We start from the raw sequence: 24,480 nt of genomic DNA, 5'->3' as shown, positions 1-24,480 counted from the left end.
TAGAACCCCCACATTCAGCAGCATGCTCCTTGAGGAGCGTGGCCAGTTGCTGCTGTTGCACAATCATCTGCTCGAGGGACTGTTGCCTCTGCTGGGCCATGCCCATTTGCGGTGGTGTCACAAAGGGGCTGTTCACCTCATGTTGCCTTGCCACAGGCCTTGTGGGGGTTGGCCAGTCGTCGTCTTGTGGGTGCCCCTGCGTGGTTTCCTCATGGTGTACGGGATGAAACATACAGGGGGATTGAGACAGGTCATGGATGGATCCTACATCTACAGCACCGTTTTCTGTGTCGGAGCATGCTGGCATGAAAGCAGTGTCACCTATGGTGCTGCTGCCACCAGAAGCAGTGCCTTCTGTGGCATCCATTGGGGGGACCTGAGGTGCTGCTGTTGTGGACATGCCGGCTGCTGGGGTGCCTGTTGAAGTCCCCTCATGTGTGCTGTCACTTGATTTGTGCTGCTGCCGTGTCTTGTTCCGTGCAGCTGAGGTGGAGGGTCTTTGGCCGTTGGTCTTGGCCCTCTTTGCAGGTGTGCTGGTAGGGGTGTCCTGTGGCTCGTCGTTTGAATCGGACCTTGTGGTGGAGTAAAGGAGGGCGAGCGTTATTCATGGGTCTGTGGAAATTGGAATGGCAATGTATCACATGCATTGGGGTGGTACCTGAGGGTGATTTGGGTCAGGGCCTTGGGGGTGGTCTCATTTTTGTGTGGATTGAGGATGCAGTTATTTTGCAGCCTGCAGTTAGGGTGTGCATGCTGCACATGTAGAGGGTGTTTTTAGGAATTTTACTTATTTATGTATTTATTCTGACTTTTAAAGGGCGCTATTATGTGGACGTTCTCCTGGACATGTGTTTCTATTGCACTATGGGGACACATGGTACTTCACATGATTGGACATTGTGGATTTAGCATTGTTTTATTTGGCCCACCTACCTGATTCTTCGGATGTCTGCACTCCTTTCTCCATCCCTCCGACTCCCTCTATGCTCTCCATTCCAATGGTGGAGGCACAGATTTCTTCCCAGGGGGTCAACTTGATGGGTGATTCCGATCCTCCACCGGTAGCTGTGGCAAGGTTTCGGTTGGCCGAAAGTATGCTCCGGACGCGTATCCGCAAGTCGTCCCATCGCTTTCTGCATTGCTGTGGGTTGCGGGGTGCGGTCCCCACCGCACTTACCCGCTGTGCCACCAGGGCCCATATGGCCTTCTTGTTCGCAAGTGCCGTCCTGGTCATTTGCGTCGAGAAGACGACGGAAGCATTCTCCTGGAGGGTCTCTGTGAGCACGGTGAGTTCATCATGGGAGAAGTGGACCTGCCGCTTGCGATCGCACGCTTTTTTAGCTACTTTTCCCATTATTATTTTTTTTACTGGGGTGGCTAACGGGTTGGGATGTGTCTCAGGGTCGGATTTTTAATGGTTGTGTTGGGATTCTGATTTTATAGGTGTACGGCGTGCTGTTTCCCGTTCCGGCCCCATGTTTTTACTTCCGTTTCCGTATATTTACGGTGACCGTAATTTGCGCTGACCGCTCATTACGGTGACCGCTAAGATGGGTGGCGGAATTGCACCTGGGGCGGCGTACGACGGCGGTAAGGGGCGTTTTGGGGTCATTTCCGCCATCGCGGACTTTGCACTTCCGCCATGGCGTAATGCTCGTGCCCGATGGGTCAGAATTAGCCGCACTTTGCTCCATCGTGCAATGGCGGAAACGCTATTTACGCTATGGCGGTCATGTCGGTTACTTTCCGCCAGGGTCGTAATGAGGGCCAGTGTGTCAAAGAAGGTGTTGTGTGGAATGTACACTGTGATGATGTGATTTTGGGAGATATGTAGCATAATGTACGTACTTGATATACATTTAACATAGAGCATACAGAACCCCCTCCCTATTGATAATAGAAAGGGACGGATTGAGTGCCTGTTTGAGGACGGGAGCGGACAGGATCAACATTACCCAAAGAGGCGGGGGGTATCTGAAAATGTACTATTGTCTTACACAAAAAGTGTACAACGTAGAAAAAGGACCTAAAGATATTGTAAGTAGTAATAAGTCAATATGGAAACCTGAAGATGTGAAAAGAAAATGACACATTTAATAAGCATGTAGAATGCAATGGATGGTACCATAAAAAAAAAGGATGCCTCCATCATAATCACTTCACAGAAAGTCGGCAGCCTGGAACGACAGTGGACGGACGCAGTAGGAAGAAGGGACATTATATCAAAAGAGTGAGTGGAGGACATTTTTTTGTATGTGTGTTTTTTTTTCATATGTGGTGCAGAAATAATAATTTCTTTCTGTTCTTTTAACTCAGAAATGGCTAGTACTTTGGAGTGGCTGGAGGAGTATTTTCCGCATGGAGAAATGTCTGAAGACAGGGACAATAATGGTACACATTGCTCTGCATATGCAAAATAATGACCAGTATTTTATAGGCATTTAACATATGTATATTTCTTTTGAACAGACCAGGAAAGAAAAGAAGAAAGGGCAACAAATGAAATAGAAGAAGATAGGATAATAAGGATTGAGCAGAAATGGACATATTGAATGAGAATTTTAAAAGTTTACGGGAGTTTGTGGAGGACTGTGTGAGAGGAAAAGTTTGTTACCATTGCCCCACCTGTACTTGCCCCGCTTCTCCATTCCCTAGTGAACCATCCCCAAACCTTGAAGATGAAAATAGACGTTTTGACACAAATATTCTCCTCATAACCAGCCTGTGTTGAATCCTAATTCCCCCATATTTGTGTCAGTGTCCGCTTCCCCCGCTATTTCTTTGGACTGAAGTGTGTGTATTTGTGGGTGTGTGTGTGTGTGTGTTTGGAATGTTTTTGTACAGTAGTTGTAGTGAAAGAGAGTGAGGACATTTTTTTTTTAAAAGAGGTCAAATGTTCATGAACAGCGCGCCTGTTGGACCTATCCGTAAGGAATGGAATGTGGGTGCTGTAAAGGCAGTACATCTACCCTTATTAATGTCAAGTAAGATGGACTTGAAGTTTGACCGCACCATCTGTTGAAGTTGTGCATCCATAAACAGAAAGGGGCGTCCTAAGAACATTATACCTCGCTGTACCGCTTGTAAACGAGATGAAACATGTTCGTAGAACACACTAGATGTCCGGGATGGCTGTAAATAAGCAAAATGGGAGTGTGTGAAGGACAGTATACCTGTACTTATCGGGCGCAGCGAGAATGGTGCCATCAGTAGAACAGGCGCGGTGTCCGGCAAGTTCGTAGGCAAACAAAATGGAGTTGCCCTAAGGACACTGGAACTGTCCGTACAATGAACATATCATGTATGCACATGCGCAGTACAACTGTAAGTATAGCTAATATCGCTCCTGTCCCTAACTGACCGTCGCACTTGTGTCGCACTTTGAAATTGTTTGAGAACCCAAACACTGTCCGTAGGAAACTTGCGCGCATGCGCACTTTTGGTACTCTGCATTTGCTATCAAGTGGACTATCATTTCTGGCGCGGATGTGTTCAGGACGTATTCATGTGACCGCACCCACGCTGAGCATGTGGACTAATTTGCGCAGTTTGTGTGCTTCCGCAACAGTCCAAAAGAAATTGTAAACACAAGGCAAAGTATTGCAGAGAGTAAAAATATTATTTCACATATCCCAGACAATAGTTGACCTGAGGACTTGATGTGTAACATTTTTGTACCACTTTGCAGTGACAAAGACGGTCACGAGACACACCCCTCCACCCCTACAAATGGCCACACCCCTGAGGGCATCTTCATTCTCCTTCTAGCTATAGCATATTGAGGTGTAGTGCCTTTACTGCTGTAGTGACCAAAAGGAAACTAATCGGTATGGCTTCCATGGCTGCTGTTGGTTCATTAGCCTCTGCAACACCCCCAAACCCGCCACCACCACCACCTCCCCAAGAGCCTGCAGAGAGATATATGGGTGAGGATGTAGAGAGCGAGGAAGAAGAAGAGGAACAGAATGAAGTGGAGCACTCGCCGGGAGTCGTGGGTGTAGCGGTTGTTTTCTGTTTATGGGAACGTACCAAAAGCACATGCAAACCTGGTGAAGTGTAACCAGTGCGAGGTGGTGCTGAGTCACGGGAGAGTTGGTTCGTACAGCTTTGGTACGACAACCATGAAGCGACACCTCACTTTGTTCCACACTGTGGACATTCGCAAGGTGGTGCCATGTGAAGAGCGTAGTCACTTGAGTTCCTCCACAGCATCCTCCATGTCCGATCCTCCCACCACAAGAGACACTCCAATGGGGGAGCACCTCCTTCCAGCTGCCTCACAAGCCATTCGCAATGCTGTTGACCCTTACCTTTCAAAGGTGACAATAGTGTGTAATTATTGTGACGCAGTACTCTGCAGGGGGGAGAGTTTTCAAAGTGCTTTTGAGGCTACGGTCGCAGAGCACCAGAAGATCTGCACCTTACCTAAATAAAGCTCACCCTATATCTTTCTCTGTTCACTTGCCCTTTCTTATCCCCGTGGCTGGTGTCCCTTCCTTAACCTCCTTTGGCCTCTTCTCCTAGTATGTCGTGTGCTGTGAAGCAATAGACGTGAAAACAACAAAAATTACCGCAAAGGCTCTTTTCAGAGCCGCCTTTCTTAGTTTAAAGATAGAACTATGAAGTGACGGTCCTAAACCCCCGCGGAGTGGTGGAAAAGTTTGCGGAGAGTCATAGGGGAAAAAGGGAGGGTGCAAGCGGAGCAAACACAATGAAGTGGACACTGGGAGTAAGTGGTGGCTCTGAAAAGAGCCTTTCGGTGGTGTGTTGTGTGGGTCAAAAACTGTGGATTGGAGAAAATGGATTGTCAGATAGGTTAGTGTGAATTCAGAAGACGTCACAATGCATTTTGTACATTGCAAAGAAAAATCTGATTGCCAGCATATGTGAAGTGGACTCCATCTCTGCGTAAAATGAAAGAGCTGCGAAACAAACTTATTTCATTGTGGAAGGAGGACATGCCAACATCTCTTAAAAAGGCACAAACAGCTTTATTCACATTGCATCTAGCTTTCTCCATTTGTGAACCAAAAGCAGAAGAACGCAGCCATATTTGTCTATATGCAATACGGGAAAAAAGTATATGACAATTTGGAAACATGTCCATGAGTTTCGCAAGTCCTTCCTTCATTGCAAATTGCAAAGAAATTCCAGAGACATGGCCCAAAATGTTTCCTCCGCAGTGAATGATAAGTACATCTGGAGGACGCTCTGTCAGTAAAGTAACACAGAGAGGTACCAAGTCCAGCCACCTCATGCCACACACGCCATGCCAGTGCACCTCCACATGCGGAAATCCGAGATCTGCAGATAAACTGCAGCTTTCTGCATGCACCTTCAACCAATGTATCCATGAGTCTCCCAAAATCCAGATAATCTGTTTTCGAGCATGGAAAGCTATGGCTGTGTGGTGTCCTGTCAGGGAGAAGACAGTCTTACTAAAGTGCACAATTCAGAACACACCTACTGAACTTTATGGACCAATCCCTAGCTCCGCTCATTCTCATTTGCATGCGCCTCCACCCCTGAATCCCCGTTGGTGATGCGCGCTGGCTGTGTAGTACCGCCATGTTCGTGGTCATGTATAGGATCAGAGCGTGACGACGGAATGACACATTAAAGTGTCGTTCCCCTTTTTCCCCTTTAAGATGGGCTCTGAAAAGAGCTGTTTTTTTATTTTTGGCCAGAAACCGTACGGACATCTGTTATTTTATTTATTTTTTGTATTTTTTTACCTTGCTTAACTCCTTCAACCATTACAGAACCTTCTCTAAAGCAAGCCTTACGTTCCAAAAGAACATCGCATTTCGCAACACCATCTGCTTCGAAATAATCGGCATTTCTTGAAGCAATGTTATCGTGGCTGCAGAAAAACATACCAGCTCGTATCATGAATGCACGCATGCCGCGATTGATGATACACCTCCCAATATTTTGGTCTGGACAGAAAACAGAATTGTTGTCCCATTTTATTCTAGGCAGCAAAGCAGAAAAAATTACTTTCGTTGTTGGGAAGATGGTCATGAGTGCTTCAACCAAATGTGCCAAATCGGCCAACAAAGTACGTGAACTCACGTAACCCAAATGGCAAGCACCATGGTGCAAAATTACCACATGAGGAGTGGTCATTGTACGCATGTCTCTGCAAACTTGCAGAAAGAATTGCCGCAGCATTGCCATCAGTGTCAGCGCTCCAAACCACCTCTGCTCCTCTTACATCGAAATGGTGTGCCACATGCCTACTCTCGGCAAAGTGTTTATGTAATCGATGCACAAAAATGTCTCCAATCACCAAAACCCTGACCCTCTGCACATCTGCCATCTTCACTGTATGCACCGTCTTTCCACACAAAAGAGTAAAGTGAACATTAGATTGGCTGATGCCTACAGTCCCCTTTCCATTCAGGATTTGCTATAGAAACCCGTATGTGACACGCCCGTATGTGTTGCTTACATGCAGCACGTAACTCTTACCCAGTCCTTCCACCCTTTCCACAGCGGTAGCAAGTCGAGTCCCTCATTGGGCACAAATAAGCAGTCACACAACCATCCACCAATCACATTGAACATCGCTAGTTCTAACTCCGTCATCAACATTGCGCACTTCAGAATTACTGTTGATGATTGTGAATGGAAGTTGCATATCATTGCAAAGCACCTACTTCATAAGCTACTGTGCAAGTATTGCGAATTGCGCACATGCATGAGTATATAATACAGGTATGTATATTGTAATCAGAGAACATGTGCAACCCTTATTATTTAATTTAGACAAATTAATGGCGCTAAATGTGCACAGGCAATACATACCAACTTTCCCCCTTTTAAGTGCAAGATGTCCGATTTATGATTGACAAACCGCACGACTGCTTACTGTCTTCCGCATAACCTATACATACGTTGCAAGCATGACTATTTAGGGCGGAACTCAATTTTGTTTGTGAAAATGTCGGAGTTGTGTACTGTGTACAGGCTATAGTAATGCTGCTTGCAATGTAATCGTATGAGAAAAGTAAGCGCTCCCGATTGCTGTGGTGACATCTCCCTCTGAGGGTCTCCCGATTTTTCGGCATCATGCTTTTAATTTGCAAGCAGAAAATGTTTCCCCATCTACTACTGTGTCCTATCGCTTACAAACCTCTCGCCTAAACATAGTATACCGTGTAAAAAACAAGGCTTAAACTTAAAATTGTTAGCAATTTTGAAGGACTTTCAAGTACCATATTGCAAATGCCATGGAAAGACTGCACAGAGTGAAGTGAAATGCACACCTCACTGGGTTGAACCGCAGTGAAGACTACTCTCCCGAGAATCAACAGCATCTACACTGCAGACGACATACCTGAATAAACTTGGTTATTATGCAGAAAAAAAGTAAGTACAGTACTACCTTTATATTGTAACTACTCCTCAAAGAGGCTATGTGGGTTATCTGTTTATTTTGGGCGCCAAAGCAAACATTGATTTCTAAACCATTCTACCTACAAATATCCATTTATTGAACAAAGAATAACAGGCATAATGACTCACAAATCCCTGTGTGTTTGGAACTCAAATAACATACGTAATCCTTAGAAGGTTAGATTTAGAAAAGAAGTTGCTGTTGCAAGTTTATGGCATTTCGTTCATTAATAATGGTTTTCGTCATAAGTAGGCCACTTTGTACTCTCGTCTGAAGCACATTGTAGTAGTATAGAAACAGTAAAGTAGCCCAATGTAAGCATCCACGTTGTAGAGTTTGTAGAGAATGTTAGAACAAACCAGCTAATGCAGTTAGTTAGCAAAACAAAGGAAGTCTCAACTACCAAAACTTTACCTCCTCCATCAAAATGTGTCACAAAACACAAAAATGTTGTCAAACAAACGACTACCAGTACAGCTAACAATGCTCCTAATAATCCTGATAATGTAACAAGAACACATAGTAAAAAAAGTATTTTATCAAAAATGTTTCATCACAGAGTCCTTCAGAATCTACTAAGAAGAGGACAAAAATCATCCTCACCCCTAAAAAACCTACCGTAGAAAGTTAATCCTACAAGGTCTCGTGGAGAGTGCAATCCTTCTCAAAAGGAAGTTGTTTATATTAGTGTTAAATAGGATGAAAGCACTAACAAAACTAAGTACTAAACTACAAAAGAAACTGAGCAATAAACGGAATGTGAACAAAAATAAATTCTTACATGTTTGTGGTGGTGAATGGAGTCACACAACAACCACAGAACCATATTTTAATGAAGAAGCATACAAACAAAATCAAACAAACACAATTGCCATCCATAGCAGTGGACGAGGGTATGAGAAAATCAATACTACCATCATGGAAAAAGAAGCACTGCTTACAAATGTATTCCCTGAAAACTCAGAATTACCTCTCGATTCAGCAGAAACACAAAGTGCAGTATGCAAATGGCCGTGCACATCAATGTGTACCATTCCAAACAAAGCGTTCAAATCTTTACGTCAGTTCCTTAATCAATATGTAAAAGGTAAAGAGAAAAGTAAAATGAAAGTGCTGCAAAATATGGATATTTGTCCAGTGTGGAAATACACAGGACTAAAAGGACATTCATTAGCCTGCATTTCTGGGCCTATTTGCAAAAGCACCTTCCATGATATCAAAGGGATATCAATACATCATTCCAATGTAAGAAATCTAGTGTATAAAATATAATATGGAAAAAGTCCAGCTTCAGAATTAGGCAACTTAAATACCACTCGTGTAAAAAACAAGGCTTAAACTTAAAATTGTTAGCAATTTTGAAGGACTTTCAAGTACCATATTGCAAATGCCATGGAAAGACTGCACAGAGTGAAGTGAAATGCACACCTCACTGGGTTGAACCGCAGTGAAGACTACTCTCCCGAGAATCAACAGCATCTACACTGCAGACGACATACCTGAATAAACTTGGTTATTATGCAGAAAAAAAGTAAGTACAGTACTACCTTTATATTGTAACTACTCCTCAAAGAGGCTGTGTGGGTTATCTGTTTATTTTGGGCGCCAAAGCAAACATTGATTTCTAAACCATTCTACCTACAAATATCCATTTATTGAACAAAGAATAACAGGCATAATGACTCACAAATCCCTGTGTGTTTGGAACTCAAATAACATACGTAATCCTTAGAAGGTTAGATTTAGAAAAGAAGTTGCTGTTGCAAGTTTATGGCATTTCGTTCATTAATAATGGTTTTCGTCATAAGTAGGCCACTTTGTACTCTCGTCTGAAGCACATTGTAGTAGTATAGAAACAGTAAAGTAGCCCAATGTAAGCATCCACGTTGTAGAGTTTGTAGAGAATGTTAGAACAAACCAGCTAATGCAGTTAGTTAGCAAAACAAAGGAAGTCTCAACTACCAAAACTTTACCTCCTCCATCAAAATGTGTCACAAAACACAAAAATGTTGTCAAACAAACGACTACCAGTACAGCTAACAATGCTCCTAATAATCCTGATAATGTAACAAGAACACATAGTAAAAAAAGTATTTTATCAAAAATGTTTCATCACAGAGTCCTTCAGAATCTACTAAGAAGAGGACAAAAATCATCCTCACCCCTAAAAAACCTACCGTAGAAAGTTAATCCTACAAGGTCTCGTGGAGAGTGCAATCCTTCTCAAAAGGAAGTTGTTTATATTAGTGTTAAATATGATGAAAGCACTAACAAAACTAAGTACTAAACTACAAAAGAAACTGAGCAATAAACGGAATGTGAACAAAAATAAATTCTTACATGTTTGTGGTGGTGAATGGAGTCACACAACAACCACAGAACCATATTTTAATGAAGAAGCATACAAACAAAATCAAACAAACACAATTGCCATCCATAGCAGTGGACGAGGGTATGAGAAAATCAATACTACCATCATGGAAAAAGAAGCACTGCTTACAAATGTATTCCCTGAAAACTCAGAATTACCTCTCGATTCAGCAGAAACACAAAGTGCAGTATGCAAATGGCCGTGCACATCAATGTGTACCATTCCAAACAAAGCGTTCAAATCTTTACGTCAGTTCCTTAATCAATATGTAAAAGGTAAAGAGAAAAGTAAAATGAAAGTGCTGCAAAATATGGATATTTGTCCAGTGTGGAAATACACAGGACTAAAAGGACATTCATTAGCCTGCATTTCTGGGCCTATTTGCAAAAGCACCTTCCATGATATCAAAGGGATATCAATACATCATTCCAATGTAAGAAATCTAGTGTATAAAATATAATATGGAAAAAGTCCAGCTTCAGAATTAGGCAACTTAAATACCACTCTTCTGCATGGTACACCCAAATACTTACAAGAAGAAATGGACCGTATTCAGAGAAAGTATTTTGGAAGTGAGAGCCACTTACAAAATGCAACGGTTTTCGAAGATAGTAGCAACAATTCAGCATATAGCAACCTTCTACTACACACATAAAGAAAAGAAATAGTAAAATTTAAAAGGTCATCGGCTGAAGTACCAAACCATTTGTGTGTGTGTTGCCGCAGAACGTTTTACAAAAGCAACACAGAAAATGTGGACATAGCATACAAAATAGAAGACAATGGAGATTCTAAATGGTTTGAATTAGCTCTCTACCTTTTAGCAGAAAACAAATATGAACTAACTGAACGCCTAACATGTTGCAGTTACTGTACTACAAAATTAGACAACAACCACACTCCTTCACGTGCTATTACAAATAATTTGGAATTGTTTCCATTACCAAAAATCCTGCAGCAGCTCAATTTGTATGAGAGCATAATAATTCAAACAGTTCACCCATTTCAAGCAATTATACGCCTTCATCCAAAAACAGCAAACTTACCTTCCTCTGAATTGGTGAAAGGCATTTGTGGCAAAGTAGTTTATTTGCCATTATATCTAACGGAAAATGTACACACTCTAGGAGTGGAACGTTCAATAGAGCATTTTTTAATAGTCTTGGTAAATGGAGTACCAACAAAGGAGAAAATAACTTGGCAACAATTAGTGGACTTACACAAAGTCAATAATGAGTACTACAAGGAAATAAATATTGATGAAAGCTTAAGGGAAACAACTGAAATAATTCAAGAGCCATCAGAAACTGGACAATTCAAATTTCTGGATCCTCTACAGTAGCCACTCTTTTGAACCATTACACAAGTCATCCATTGCATTCCAATGAAAGCATAGATGATGCACTAGCAATTTACCAAATGCGACAAACCAAAGGGTCACCAATGAATATATGGGAAAAAAGTATAGAAGCTTGTGCTTTTCCACTGCTATTTCCTACTGGCAAAGGTGGAAGATACGATGATAGACCCACTCAGATTGGGGCATCAGAATACCTTTCATTACAAATGTATTCGCAAGATCCCAGATTTAGACAAAATGTGGAATACATATTCCACCTACTCTATGAAAGTGAATTAGCAACACTATGTTACGGAGTTGCACACATTCTTAAATCTGGTACTCACTTTCAAAATATGTCAGCTAAGCAGTTAATACAAAAGTACAGGAAAAAGATGAGGGTTTACAATCAAGTATAACAAATTTGTTTGCAAACATGTGTGGTACAAAGGAATACTGGTTCCGATGGCACAGAGACGTGCGTTGTATGATCAGAAACCTAGGACCACTGACTTGGTTTGTTACGCTAAGTTGTGCCAAATATGCATGGGAAGATTTACATGAGTTCCTACGCATAGCAAACAGCAACAAAAACAACATAGATATATTAACACCTGGAGAACTTTGCTCTCTAGATCCAGTTAATGTGTCAAGATATTTCCATCATCGTTTAATTGCCATGCTACACTTTATTTGCAATAAAACTGTTCCTCCCCTTGGAGAAGTGCAACACTTGTTTTGGAGAAAACAATATCAAGCGAGAGGAACACCACATATTCAAATGCTGTTATGGATCAAAGGTGAACCGAAATTTGGTCATGACAGTGACAGCACTGTTTTGCAGTTTATCCAAAAATATGTCACTTGTGAAATCCCTTCCGAACAGACACATAGTGAGCTGCATGGGCAGATTTTACAATTTCAAAGACACAAATGTGGCAAATATTTTCGCCGCAAATACAAAAACAAAAGTAAATATTACACAAAATGCCGCTTTGGTTTCCCTAGACCAGTTACAGAAACAGGTGAAGTAAACAACTTCATGTCTTCAGTTCGACATGGTGTTGAAAGTAAATCACCTAAAAACACATATTACATAAAAAGAAGGGAATAATCAAAATATATCAATGATTACAATGCAATCATTGCCCTCTTATGGAATGCAAACATAGATGTGCAGTACATTGCGGACATTTCCACTGCTGTTGCACGATATGTTCAGCCTACTTAACAAAAGCATAAAACACAGAGCTTCAAGACCTCTGGGTTGACCTAGCATCAGACAAAACATTATCACAGAAATTGTACAGCCTAGGCATAAAAATGCTCTCTCATAGAGAATGTGGCGCCTATGAAGCAGCAGATCGTTTAACCGGTACTGCTTTGTATGGAAAATCAGACAACATAGTATGGCTCAGACTTGGTCCTGCAAAATCTAGAAAAAGAGTGCTAAAATCATTTGAGGACATAGAAACAATTGCCAGAAATGATCCAACAGCCAAGACATTCTGAAAAATAATGTGCTGGACACATACTATCCAAACAGGAGTAGCACTCTGGAAAGCATGTGTCTATACCACATAGCTCAAAACTTTGCATACAAAAACAATGTAAAACCTGATGAAAGTAAACGTAGATATAGAGTGACCAATTGTGAAGGGAGCTTAGTGAAACTAACCAAACAAAGCTTAATTAATCATGTAAAATTGTCATTAAGAAGTCCTCAACAGAAAGAACTATATTACATGTCTCTGTTACAACTTTTCAAACCATGGAGAAAAGAGGAAGACATACTAAATAACTATGACTGCTATGAAGATGCTTTCAAAGCAAATGAAAGCGCTATCACCGATGTGAACTTTACGCAGTACAAAACAATGTTACACAATGAGCAGCAACAGGAAGAAGAACTTCAGACCCAACCAGATAAGGACTCTTCCGACAGTAGTCAACCTTCTGTAACAGGAAGTCAAGAACCACTAGGACAACCACTAATAGCAAATGAGGCTGAAGTAGCTATGGCAGAAGTAGAAAACACCATGTATAAGTATCAAGGAGATACAGAAGACTTGACTGTACAACAAGCAAAACTTAACAACGATCAGCGCACCATTTTTGAAGACGTAACAAAACAAATTGTACATGGTGTACAACACGAAAATAAAAATATACCTGCCAAAATTACAAACCTATACTGCTGTTCGTCAGTGGTGAAGCTGGATCAGGGAAAACATTCTTAATCAAAATCATCAGCAAGTTCCTTCAACAACTGACAAACAACAAAGTGTCAGCTGTTGTTACGCCCCCACAGGTCTAGCTGCCTACAACATAGGCGGTGTCACTTTACACCGATTACTACTGCTTCCAGTAGAGCATCAAAAAAAATTAGACTACTACAAACTTTCTGCAGAAGCTGCAATGGAATTACACAGAGTATTGAAACTATTGAAAATGCTACTAATAGATGAAGTGAGCATGGTCTCCAACCTAATGTTGGCTTTGATTCATATCAGATTGCAAGAAGTACTTAAAAGTAACAACGAAGAACTCTTTGCAGGGAAACACATTATCAGTGTCGGAGATCTTCTACAATTGACACCAGTGAAAGGTGAACCGATTTTTAAAACCTTAGGCCACAAACTCTGCCGGAAAACTGTTGGTAGCATAGGTAATGTTAACCTTTGGCAACATTTCCAATATAGAGAATTAACTGAGAACATGCGGCAATCTGCAGATCTCACTTATGCCAACATCTTAAAAAGTATTAGAGTTGGTGTATTATCGCAAGAAGCACAAGTTGTATTGAAAAAACGGCACTTACATGCACTTTATGGCGACAATGCATGTGCAACTGATGTTATGGAACAAATAGCGCACAAAAATGTCAATTGTATGGCCTTAATGCCAACTCTTGCAAGCTGTTTCAAATTCAATTAAACAATGTTAAGTAAAGAAATGCAACCAATACTGGAAATTAGCGCCACAGACAAACTAGACGTACATGGTATGACAGCACCCATGTGTGAGCATGCCACAACAAAACTAAATAGTTTAGAAAATTCAATCTCCAACACAGCTGGGTTGGAAAAAATATTGAAATTATCCTTAAATTGTAGAGTAATGCTTAAACGTAACCTTGACGTAGAGCAAGGGCTAGATAATGGAGCACTGGGCACAGTTGTTGGGTTTCGATCATACCCACGTGATAGCAACATTCAGTTTGTCAATATTCGTGTTGATAAACTTTCAGAAGTGAAAAGGATAGGGCACTCAATTGCTCGATTCCTTCTCTTCAAAGACATGTATGTACGTGGAGAGCAATTTTCTCTAACTCTTGCATATGCAGTTACCATTCATAAATCCCAAGGTTGTCACGGAATTCCCCCCTTCTCACCTGAGATCGCTCCTTGCAGGATTTCTTGGAGGAAGTCTTCTTGAGCACGGATCAGGTTTTGTACAAGCCCGCACAAGTCTCCTCTGACTCCAGCGTGCGTTCAGCGTTCCAGGATACTCGCCTACTCAGGCCATCCAGGAAGCGAGGAAGTGTACACGAAGGAGGTACACGAAATCCGGGAAACAAGGTAAGAGATGAGGGAGCAATGAATTGGGAAATTAGAGGGTCCAGGAACCAAGGACAGGAGAATAGTTCAGCAAACTACGGAACACACGTCTAGTCACTACCAGTGATAGCATTGAGACGCGTGGGGACGCGGGGGCGTGGTCTATTTGTGGAATGTGCTACGTCCGATGTGGAAGCTGGTGCAAGGCATACCACGTTAGACTGCCATTTTGGGAGTATCAAAGAGTGCAAGCCCCGTTGTGACGAGTACCAGGAAGTCCTAAAGGGACGCGTTCTGTGGATCATGACAAAGGTCTTACCCTAGACAAAGCATTGATAGATATAGGAAACACAGTCTTTAAGGAAGGCATGAGCTACGTAGCATTATCACGCTTGTGCACACTTGACGGTCTATTGCTAATGGACTTTGATGCAAGTAAAGTCAAAGCTGATATTCCTTGCATTCTAGAATACAATAGATTGTGTTCACTGTACACCCCTCATCTGAAACAATATCCTGTTCCAGATAAAGTAAAACGTGGTGAAAGAAAACTAAATGAATCAGAAATGCAACAGAATCCAACAGCAAATTCCGGAAAAAAAGAAAAGAAGCTAAAGTTTCATCAGTTACCGCAAACATAGAAGAACCTACTAGGGAATGTGAACCAGGGACGTCGGCAAAGTAGCAACAGAAATTCCGAAAAATGCACTCAGATACAGAACTTGCTGGACCATTCAAATTTGCAAATGAAAGTGGGGTAAATTGCTATGCAAATGTAGCAATGAATATTCTATTTTAATTGCCACCAATTGTTAACAATATTTACCTCCACAGTGCAGACCAATTGTGTTTGCAAATTTTAGTGGTGCATAGAAATGCAACAAACAATCCTGACAACACATATAGTGTTCATCTAGTAAGGCAACAATTGGACGGCTGTGCTGGAATGGTGAGATTCACTATGAACTCACAAGAAGATCCACAAGAATGTCTAATGTACATACTATTAGTATTGGAAAACAAAAGCATACCTGTAAATGGAATCTTCCAGATTTCGTACATGTGGAATCATACATGCACTCTCTGTAGCAAAGTGATACAGGAAGAAATCCCAAATGAGCAATTTGTGTATGTTTCCATACAAAATTGTGAGAGCATTACATTTCAGCAACTTGTACAAAATGCAAACCATGGCAGATTATGTACTATTTGCAATTCAATCGCTCCACCTTACTGATACAATCACATAGTGCCCACAAAATACTTATGCTTCTACGTTATAATGCAGATGGCACCAAAAACAAGTGCAAACTGACTGGATTCACACACTGTCAAGTGTCACTTGGAAAGGAAACCTACACAACATTAGGTATAATCTACCATGCAGGAGCTACAACCAATGCAGGTCACTACACTGCATACATTAAAAAGAATTGTGGATGGTTGGAATGTAATGATAGCACCATTACTCTAAAGCAGAGATTGCCAGCTAATCTTACAAATGCTTATTTAATGTTCTTATAGCCAAAATTAACGAAATAATGTGTACTTCAAGATTTTTTAAAATAATTATGTGAAAGACTACAAACAGTTAGAATACGCCAACAGGTATCAAACTACCCAAGAGGATGTAAGAATGACACAAAGAAATGAATATCACAGATCGTTGGGAACAAATGCACAGGTAGAATATGCCTACAGGTATCTAACTGCTGTTAAAAATTGGCAGGAACCCAACAAACATAACATTAATCGGAAAGATGAAGGAAACACTCAAAGGAAACAAGGCGGTCGTTAGTACCATAGTAAATGAAGGTTTTTTTTAAATCCGACAAGGATTTTTTTTTCCTCAGACCCAAGGATTAGAAAAGCAAACACAGAAACTGAGCGCAATGCACAGTACACTGGTTTGTAAACTAAATATGAGGGTAAAAAAAAGGTAAACTGTCTATTAAGCAATGTAGTAAATTTTCAAAAAATGCAAAGATTAACATAACTGTTTCTTTTATCACAGAAATGTAAAAAGGGATACTTCCGCCAAGTACGATAACCATTTAAAAATTGTATGTGGATTCTGAACAAAGTAAGGAGTACGTATATTGGCAGTCATTTTCTACACATGCGAATCTACACGTCTAATCTATGGTACTAATATGCTGCAGTGCCTGTAGGCTGGCCCTTGCATCTTCGGTGTGTAACCTACCATGTACGCCTTACGACCAAGGTACAAGGAGTATAGGTCCTAGCCACAACCATTGCTGCATATCAAAACCATTGTCCTTGTAAATTAGCTACTTATAAATTTACTTTTCAGACCATCGTCTGTAGCCATGCAGGCAAGACACTAGGGCGTCCACACAACAAGCGCATCACAACACCCCCATATTCACTTGTAACTCCACTGCTTATGACTTCAGTCTTGGGTGCATGGCCTTTGGGCAAGCAATCAAGTGTCTGGGTCCTGGCTAGAAACACCACAGCATATCGGAACCATTGTGCCTTGTCATAGTACTATATACAAACTTGGTTTTGGGAGCATGGCCTTTGACCATGCTCCCAAAACACTATGCCTTCCCCACGACCATCTTAATGATTTTGCATAGTACAAGTGTACCAAGAGCTGTGATATGATGCAGTAGTTTGTAGCCACAGGCTACAGAGGTGAGTTTGAGGCCATAGCATTATGAATGTTTGGGTATACAGTATTTAAAATGCATAGTTACTTACAACTGCAGTGCTTATTACTTTGTTCAAATACTCTGCATCCTGGCTACTACTACCACATCATATGACATCCATTGTGGCATATAAGTACACTATGAACAAATGTACTTTTGGGGGCATGGCCTTCGGCCATGCACCCATGATTGCAACCCCTCCCCACAGCCACCAGAGTGATGCACTACCACACCATATCGTACCCATTGTGCCTTGTAAGTACACTACATATAACTGTGCTGTTGGGTGAATACTAGGGGTGTCTCTGTAGCTCTGAAATGCTGCAATGTTTGTGTGCAGGGCCTAAAATTGTAGGTGTATGGCCATACATTTCAATATATGGTTGTGAAGTGTCTCATAACTGCAGTGCTTACAAGTTTCCTGTTTCCTGCATACAGCCTGCAACCATGCACCCAAAAGTACACATCTTGTCCACAACCACCGCACTACATGAAACCCATGTGGACTTGTAGGTGAAGAGGTTATAGCTTTGTTGTTGGGGGCATGGCTTTCAGCCTTGCACCCAAGAGTACACACACTCCCCACAACCAGGCAATCGATACGCATTAGTAAGGGGGTATCCATGGGTGTGACATGCTGAAGTATTGGTGGCCAGGGCCTAGAGTTTTGGAAGTAAGGCCTTTGGCCTTCGGCCGACGGCCATGCATCCAAGACTCTAGGCCCTGGCCTCAACCATCGTTGCATGTGCCACCCATGGCGGCGTACTGATGAATACAATAACCATAGGAAAAAGTATTGCGGTTACGGCATGGTGTCAATTTCAATGTTCCCTAACACCACACGTGTCCTTAGAACTGCTACAAGTTCCCTGTGCACTGCACGGACAGAAATACTGCCCTTATTGGACCCCTCATTTTCTGTGTGTACAAGGAAGCCATAGAAAATACATCATGAAGAAGGTATAAGTGTGTTATTGGGCGCATGGCCTTCGGCTATGCACCCAACACTACATAGTCTCCCCACAACCACCTCAGTGATGTGTGTTAGTGGGGGGTTTTCTATAGGTGTGGTAACCTTCAATGTTTCTAGCCAGAGGCTTCACTCCTAGCTGTATGTCCATAGATCTTACATGCGATGGGTGTGCAGTGGCTTCCACGTCTACTACTTATAACTTTGCTCTTGGGTGCATGTACTTATAACTTTGTTCTTGGGTGCATGGCCTTTGGCCATGCACCCAACACTGCACGCACTCCCCACAACTAACCAATCGAAACGCACTACTATGAGTGTATCCATGGGTGTGACATGCTGCAGTGGTTGTGGCCATAGCCTACAGACTTGGAAGTAAGGCCGTCGGCCGACGGTCATGCATCCAAGACTCTAGGCCCTGGCCACAACTACTGTAGCATGTGACACCCATGGCGGCGTACTAATGATTATAATAATAATAGCCATAGGGGGAAAGTAATGCAATCACGGCATGTTGTCAATTTCAATGTTGCCTACCACTACGCGGGTGCCTTCAACAGTTAGAAGTTTCTTGTCCACTGCATGGACTGAAATACTGCCCTTATTGGACCCCTCATTTTCTGTGCGTACAAGGTGGGCATAGGAAATACATCATGAAGAGATTATAGCTGTGTTATTGGGAGCATGGCCTTTGGCCATGCACCCACGAGTGCAGGGTCTCTCCACAACCACCTCAGTGATGTGTGGGAGTGCAGGTTTTTCTATAGGTGTGGTATCCTTCAGTGCTTCTGGCCAGAGGCTTCACTCCTAGCTGTATGTCCATAGATCTTAGATGGGATGGGTGTGCAGTGGCTTCCACGTCTACTACTTATAACTTTGTTCTAGGGTGCATGGCCTTTGGCCATGCAGCCAAGACTGCACGCACTCCCCACAACTTGCCAATGGAAACGCAATACTACGGGTGTATCCATGGGTGTGACATGCTGTGGTGGTTATGGCCACGGCCTACAGTCTTGGAAGTAAGGCCTTCGGCCTTCGGCCGATGGCTATGCATCCAAGACTCTAGGCCCTGGCCACAACCACTATTGCATGTGACACCCATGGCGGCGCACTAATGAATATAATAATAGGCATTGAGAAAAATAAAATGCAATCACGGCATGTTGTCAATTTCAATGTTGGCTACCACTACGTGTGTGCTTTCAACAGTTAGAGGTTTCCTGTACACTGCATGGACTGAAATGCTATCGTTATTACACCCCTCATTTTCTGTGCGTACAAGCTGTCCATGGAAAGTACATCATGCAGACCGACCCCCAGAAAAAATGCATTGATCACCCATGTTTGACTGTCTGAACCTTTCCCAACGGTCTGTGACACAGCAAAACAGTTTTATAAATAGAGCATATATACGCTGGTTCTTGCTCCGCTTTCGGCGGATCCAAGGTGTCGGCCGCATCCAAACAATCTGATGCAGAACACGTTTTGCAGCAGCCAATGGGCAGAGATGTCGCGTATCCGCGGTCTTGACCCCAGCCCCGTAGCCAATCAGTATCTTGTCCGTGTACCGAACAGGGAAGTGTGACTGCTAAGCGGACATAGATATCACTCATTTTTTCAGACCTACTTTTTGATAATTTTAAAGAAAAGTACTCCACGGCAGGTCACCAAATTTACAAAAGCACGCTTTCTGGACCAAGCCCCTGTACCTGCCGCAGATTTCGTGAAAATCCGTCCAGCAGTTTGAACTGTAGCCGTGCGCCAAGTTTTTCCCCCATTCAGTCTATGGGAAAAAAAGACATTTTGAGACCCCCGTATAACTTTTGCCCCCCTGGATCAAACATCTCCAAACTTTGCAAACAAATTCAAAGTGGCCCACATACTTTTTTTGCAAAGTTTGGTGAGGATTCGTCCAGGGGGAGCGAAGTTATAAGCCGCCCAAAAAGTGCTCTTCCTATGGAAACAGCAACTTAACCATAACTACACGGCCACTACCGTGGGCGTGTAATATATGTGTGTATATATATCCTCCTTTTTGTTCAATATATATATATATATATATATATATATATATATATTTATATATATATATATATATATATATCAGTGAAAAAACTTTGTTAAAGGGACGTTATGGTTAAGTTGCGCTACTATAAACCTATGAAATTCAGTGAAAAAACTTTGTTAAAGGGACGTTATGGTTCAAAGTAAAACCGAAAAACACCTGAAGTTCGGCAGTTATGATAAGATAAGCAACCATAACTCGCGCCGCCACCGTGCACTGCTAACACTAACACCCAGGACATAAAAGATGACATCACAAATGTCATTGATGACATCACTGATGACATCACATGGCTGGCTCTCCCTTTTTTCCTTTCCTGAAATATCTAGGCCACATGATTTTCTTCAGTAACAGTCAGGAACTAAAAATTGTAAATTACTATATTCGTAGACTTATCCTTCAAGTATGTTCTTAGAATAATTCCCTTATGGTCCAGTCATATCATATGAAACATATACATAGGAGAAGTCACAACCTTGAAAGACAGCAATTCTTTTTGTGCATTAAAATTATCCGTAGATTTATCAGCACTTTCTGATACTTTTGATGTTTTTTTATTACTGTACTTTCCCTGTATATGCTCATATTTTTATATGTTGTACTCACACTATTTTCCTTAGGGTCCAGACACATCATGTGATATATATAGATAGGGTAAGTAACAGCTTTGAAAGAGAGCAATCATTTCTCTCCATAAAGGTAATCAGTTAGTTTATGAACACTTTCTGCTACTATTGCTGTTTCTTTTTCCTACTTCAATTCCCTTGTATATATTCATATTTGTATGTGGTGTTGTCTCTTTGTGATTTGTGTATAATAATGCAATTATTTAGTAAGTGGGTTTTATTACCTACTTATCACAAGTTTCACTGTACGCAAAACTCTAATATGAAAACAGTTATCATTTCAATATTCCACATTTCAAGCTTATGAATATTGCACCTCCATCATGTATGCTGCACACAATGCCTATGTTTCTACATGAGTACCTTAGTATACTGGATTGAAGTTAATAATAGAATGCTATTTATATCAATGCATAGCTTAATGCGCTGATTAGCACTTGATATTTATTCCAATAAGCTTTGACACTTTTTTTATTAACATTACACTAAGAATCCCTTGTACAGACTTTTCATGAAAGGTAAATACACATGTGATGTCATCAGTGATGTCATCAATGACATTTGTGATGTCATCTTTGATGTCCTGGGTGTTAGTGTTAGCAGTGCACGGTGGCGGCGCGAGTTATGGTTGCTTATCTTACCATAACTGCCGAATTTCAGGGTTTTTTCGGTTTTACTTTGAACCATAACGTCCCTTTAACAAAGTTTTTTCACTGAATTTCATAGGTTTTTAGTAGTGCAACTTAACCATAACGTCCCTTTAACAAAGTTTTTTCACTGAATTTCATAGGTTTTTAGTAGCACAACTTAACCATAATATCCCTGACTTCATATACATGTAACATAGAACATACTAACCCCCTCGTAGTGATTTTCATGTCCGCGGACTACCGCCATGTCCGCGGACACATCGAAAATCTGAGCGTGGTGAATGTAAATTTAAATAGTGTGCCCCATTTCCCCTTTGAAGTTGGCTCTGAAAAGAGCCGTTTTTTTTTTTTTTTACAGATGCTTGACAGACACCTGTTATTTTATATTTTTTTTCTTGTTTTTTTTCTTACTTTACTCCTACAATCTTCACACAACCTTCTCCAAAGCAACCCTTACATTCCAAAATAGAAAGGCATTTCCGGTAAAAGATAAAGAAATGCCATCTTCTTTAAAATTAACAGCATTACTGGCATCAATATTCTCATTGTTACAAAAGAACATACCAGCTCTAAGCATGAAGGCACACATGCCTCAGTTGATGACACACCTAGCAATGTTTTGCTGAGGACAAAAAACTGAACTATTGTCCCATATTGCCCTAGGTAGTAATCCAGAAAAAATTACTTTCGCATTTGGAAGGATCTTCATTACGGCTTGAACCAAGCGTTCCAAATCAGCCAACAAAGTAGGGGCACTGACGTTGCCCAAATGGAAAGCACAATAGTGCAAAACTACCACATGCGGACTGTTCATCGTGGCCATATCCGCACAAACTTGTACAATTCCCTGTACATTGCAATCAGGCACAGTGCTCCACACCACCTCCACTCCTTTCACATCAAAGTTCTTTGCAACATGCCTGCATTCAGCGTACTGCTGTAAACCATGCACAAACATATCTCCGAGCACTAACACCCTGACTTTCTCCACTTCTGCCATCTTCACCACACACAGTCTCTTTCAACACAAATCCACAACCTCGACATCTGATTGGCTGATCCGTACAGTCTTCTTTCCATGTTGGATTTCCTGGAAAAACCTGGATGTACCACGCCCTGTCCACGAACAGCCGCGGTGTCCGCGGACGGCGTCCACTTTCCTCTCTGTGCCATTCCCTCATTGCATACAGCTAAGCAATCACACAATACGAATAACGTCCTCAGAACACCCCCATTTTGTGAATTTTCGAACATTTCAGGACAATTATCATTTCATCATTCAACATATTAACATTACAAATATTATACTTTTATCTTGTACTCTGCACACAATGCTATCTTTCTCCATTAGTAGCTCAGTATACTAGATAGAATCCCATAATACAATGCTATTTATATCAATGCATCGTTCAAAGCACTAATAACGGTATGATATTTATTGCAATATCCTTGACACTTTTTTCGGAACATTATAATAAAAATCCCTAGTACACAAATTCCATGAAAAGTACATACACATGTGATGTCATCAGTGATTTCATCAATGACATTTGCGATGTCATCTTTGATGTCCTGGGTGTTAGTCTTAGCAGTGCACGGTGTTGGCGCAAGTTATTTTTCATAGCTTACCATAACTTGCTATTTTCAGGGGTCTTTCAGCTGTACTTAGAACCATAACGTCCTTTAAACAAACTTTTTTAATATCACGCAAACAATATACAAACATGGCGTGCAAAAACCAACTTCTACAGATGGCTTTACACAGAATGTTGCAAAGTAAGAATTTATGCTCGTTCACAGTGAAGGTCAGCTGCTTCCATTTTTTTCTCGGGCCCTGGAGAAGCTCACGAAGCAGACTATAAGGTTGTATTGTGTTTTGACCTTGGTAGACAGAGATTGTGATGAAAGACTTCTCTTGAAGGAGTGTTGCTAAAACGTAAGAGAAGATAAAGATGAAATTTCTGAAACGAAACCACTTTTAAATATATTATCACAATGCAAAAGATCGTTGGCACACGCAGAGTCGTATTTTGGGACTGCACCACTCGTAGACAATGGAAATTGCAATTGTACTGTAAGTAACCCTTTAGATTACTTTATACCAAATATAATTACAATAGCGTAGCATTAAAGACCGCTCAAGTTGAACTTGTTTGTTGAAAGTGGCATAATGTTTTCTACCGCGCACTATCACCGCCAAATTGATAAGCGCTCTACTCGCTGTGCCACTTCACTATAGCCTGTCAAGTGGCACAGCGAGTACAGCGCTCGCTTTGACATCCGTGCACAGCTTGCTAACGCAAGTTTGAATCCCGGCAAGGCCAAACTCAGCCTTTCATCCTTCCGTGGTCGATAAATGAGCACCACACACCGTGGTTAATAATAAGCACTGCTTACATACCTCACGGTTCTTAGCACTATATGAATGGGAAAATATTATTATTTTATTATTAACATACTCTGTTGCACTATCTTCGATGGGAAATAGTTTCACGCCCTAATAAATAAAATTATGTTTTTTAATGAAGATCGGCTGGTGAGACTAATTTATGTTTTTTAAAACAGGTACGTGGCCCCATTTTGTCTATGTCACGATTTACAGACTCCAGCGGATGGGGTCTTCAACTGCCAGGTGCAGGTCCAAATATGCAACTTCATGACCCTCACCATTTTATGGGACAATCGCCAAGGACCAATATGCCCTTACGCAGTACTAGCGGCTACAAACAACATACCAACCAATAGGGTGGTCTAATGGCTCGTTGTTGGAGCAACCTTCCGATTATCAGAGCGACCATTTACTGCTTTTATCATAAACC

Source organism: Ambystoma mexicanum, chromosome 3q (assembly GCF_040938575.1).
Source record: "Ambystoma mexicanum isolate Mex_15411 chromosome 3q, UKY_AmexF1_1, whole genome shotgun sequence".
Classification (NCBI taxonomy): domain Eukaryota; kingdom Metazoa; phylum Chordata; class Amphibia; order Caudata; family Ambystomatidae; genus Ambystoma; species Ambystoma mexicanum.
This window is presented reverse-complemented; position numbering follows the sequence as displayed.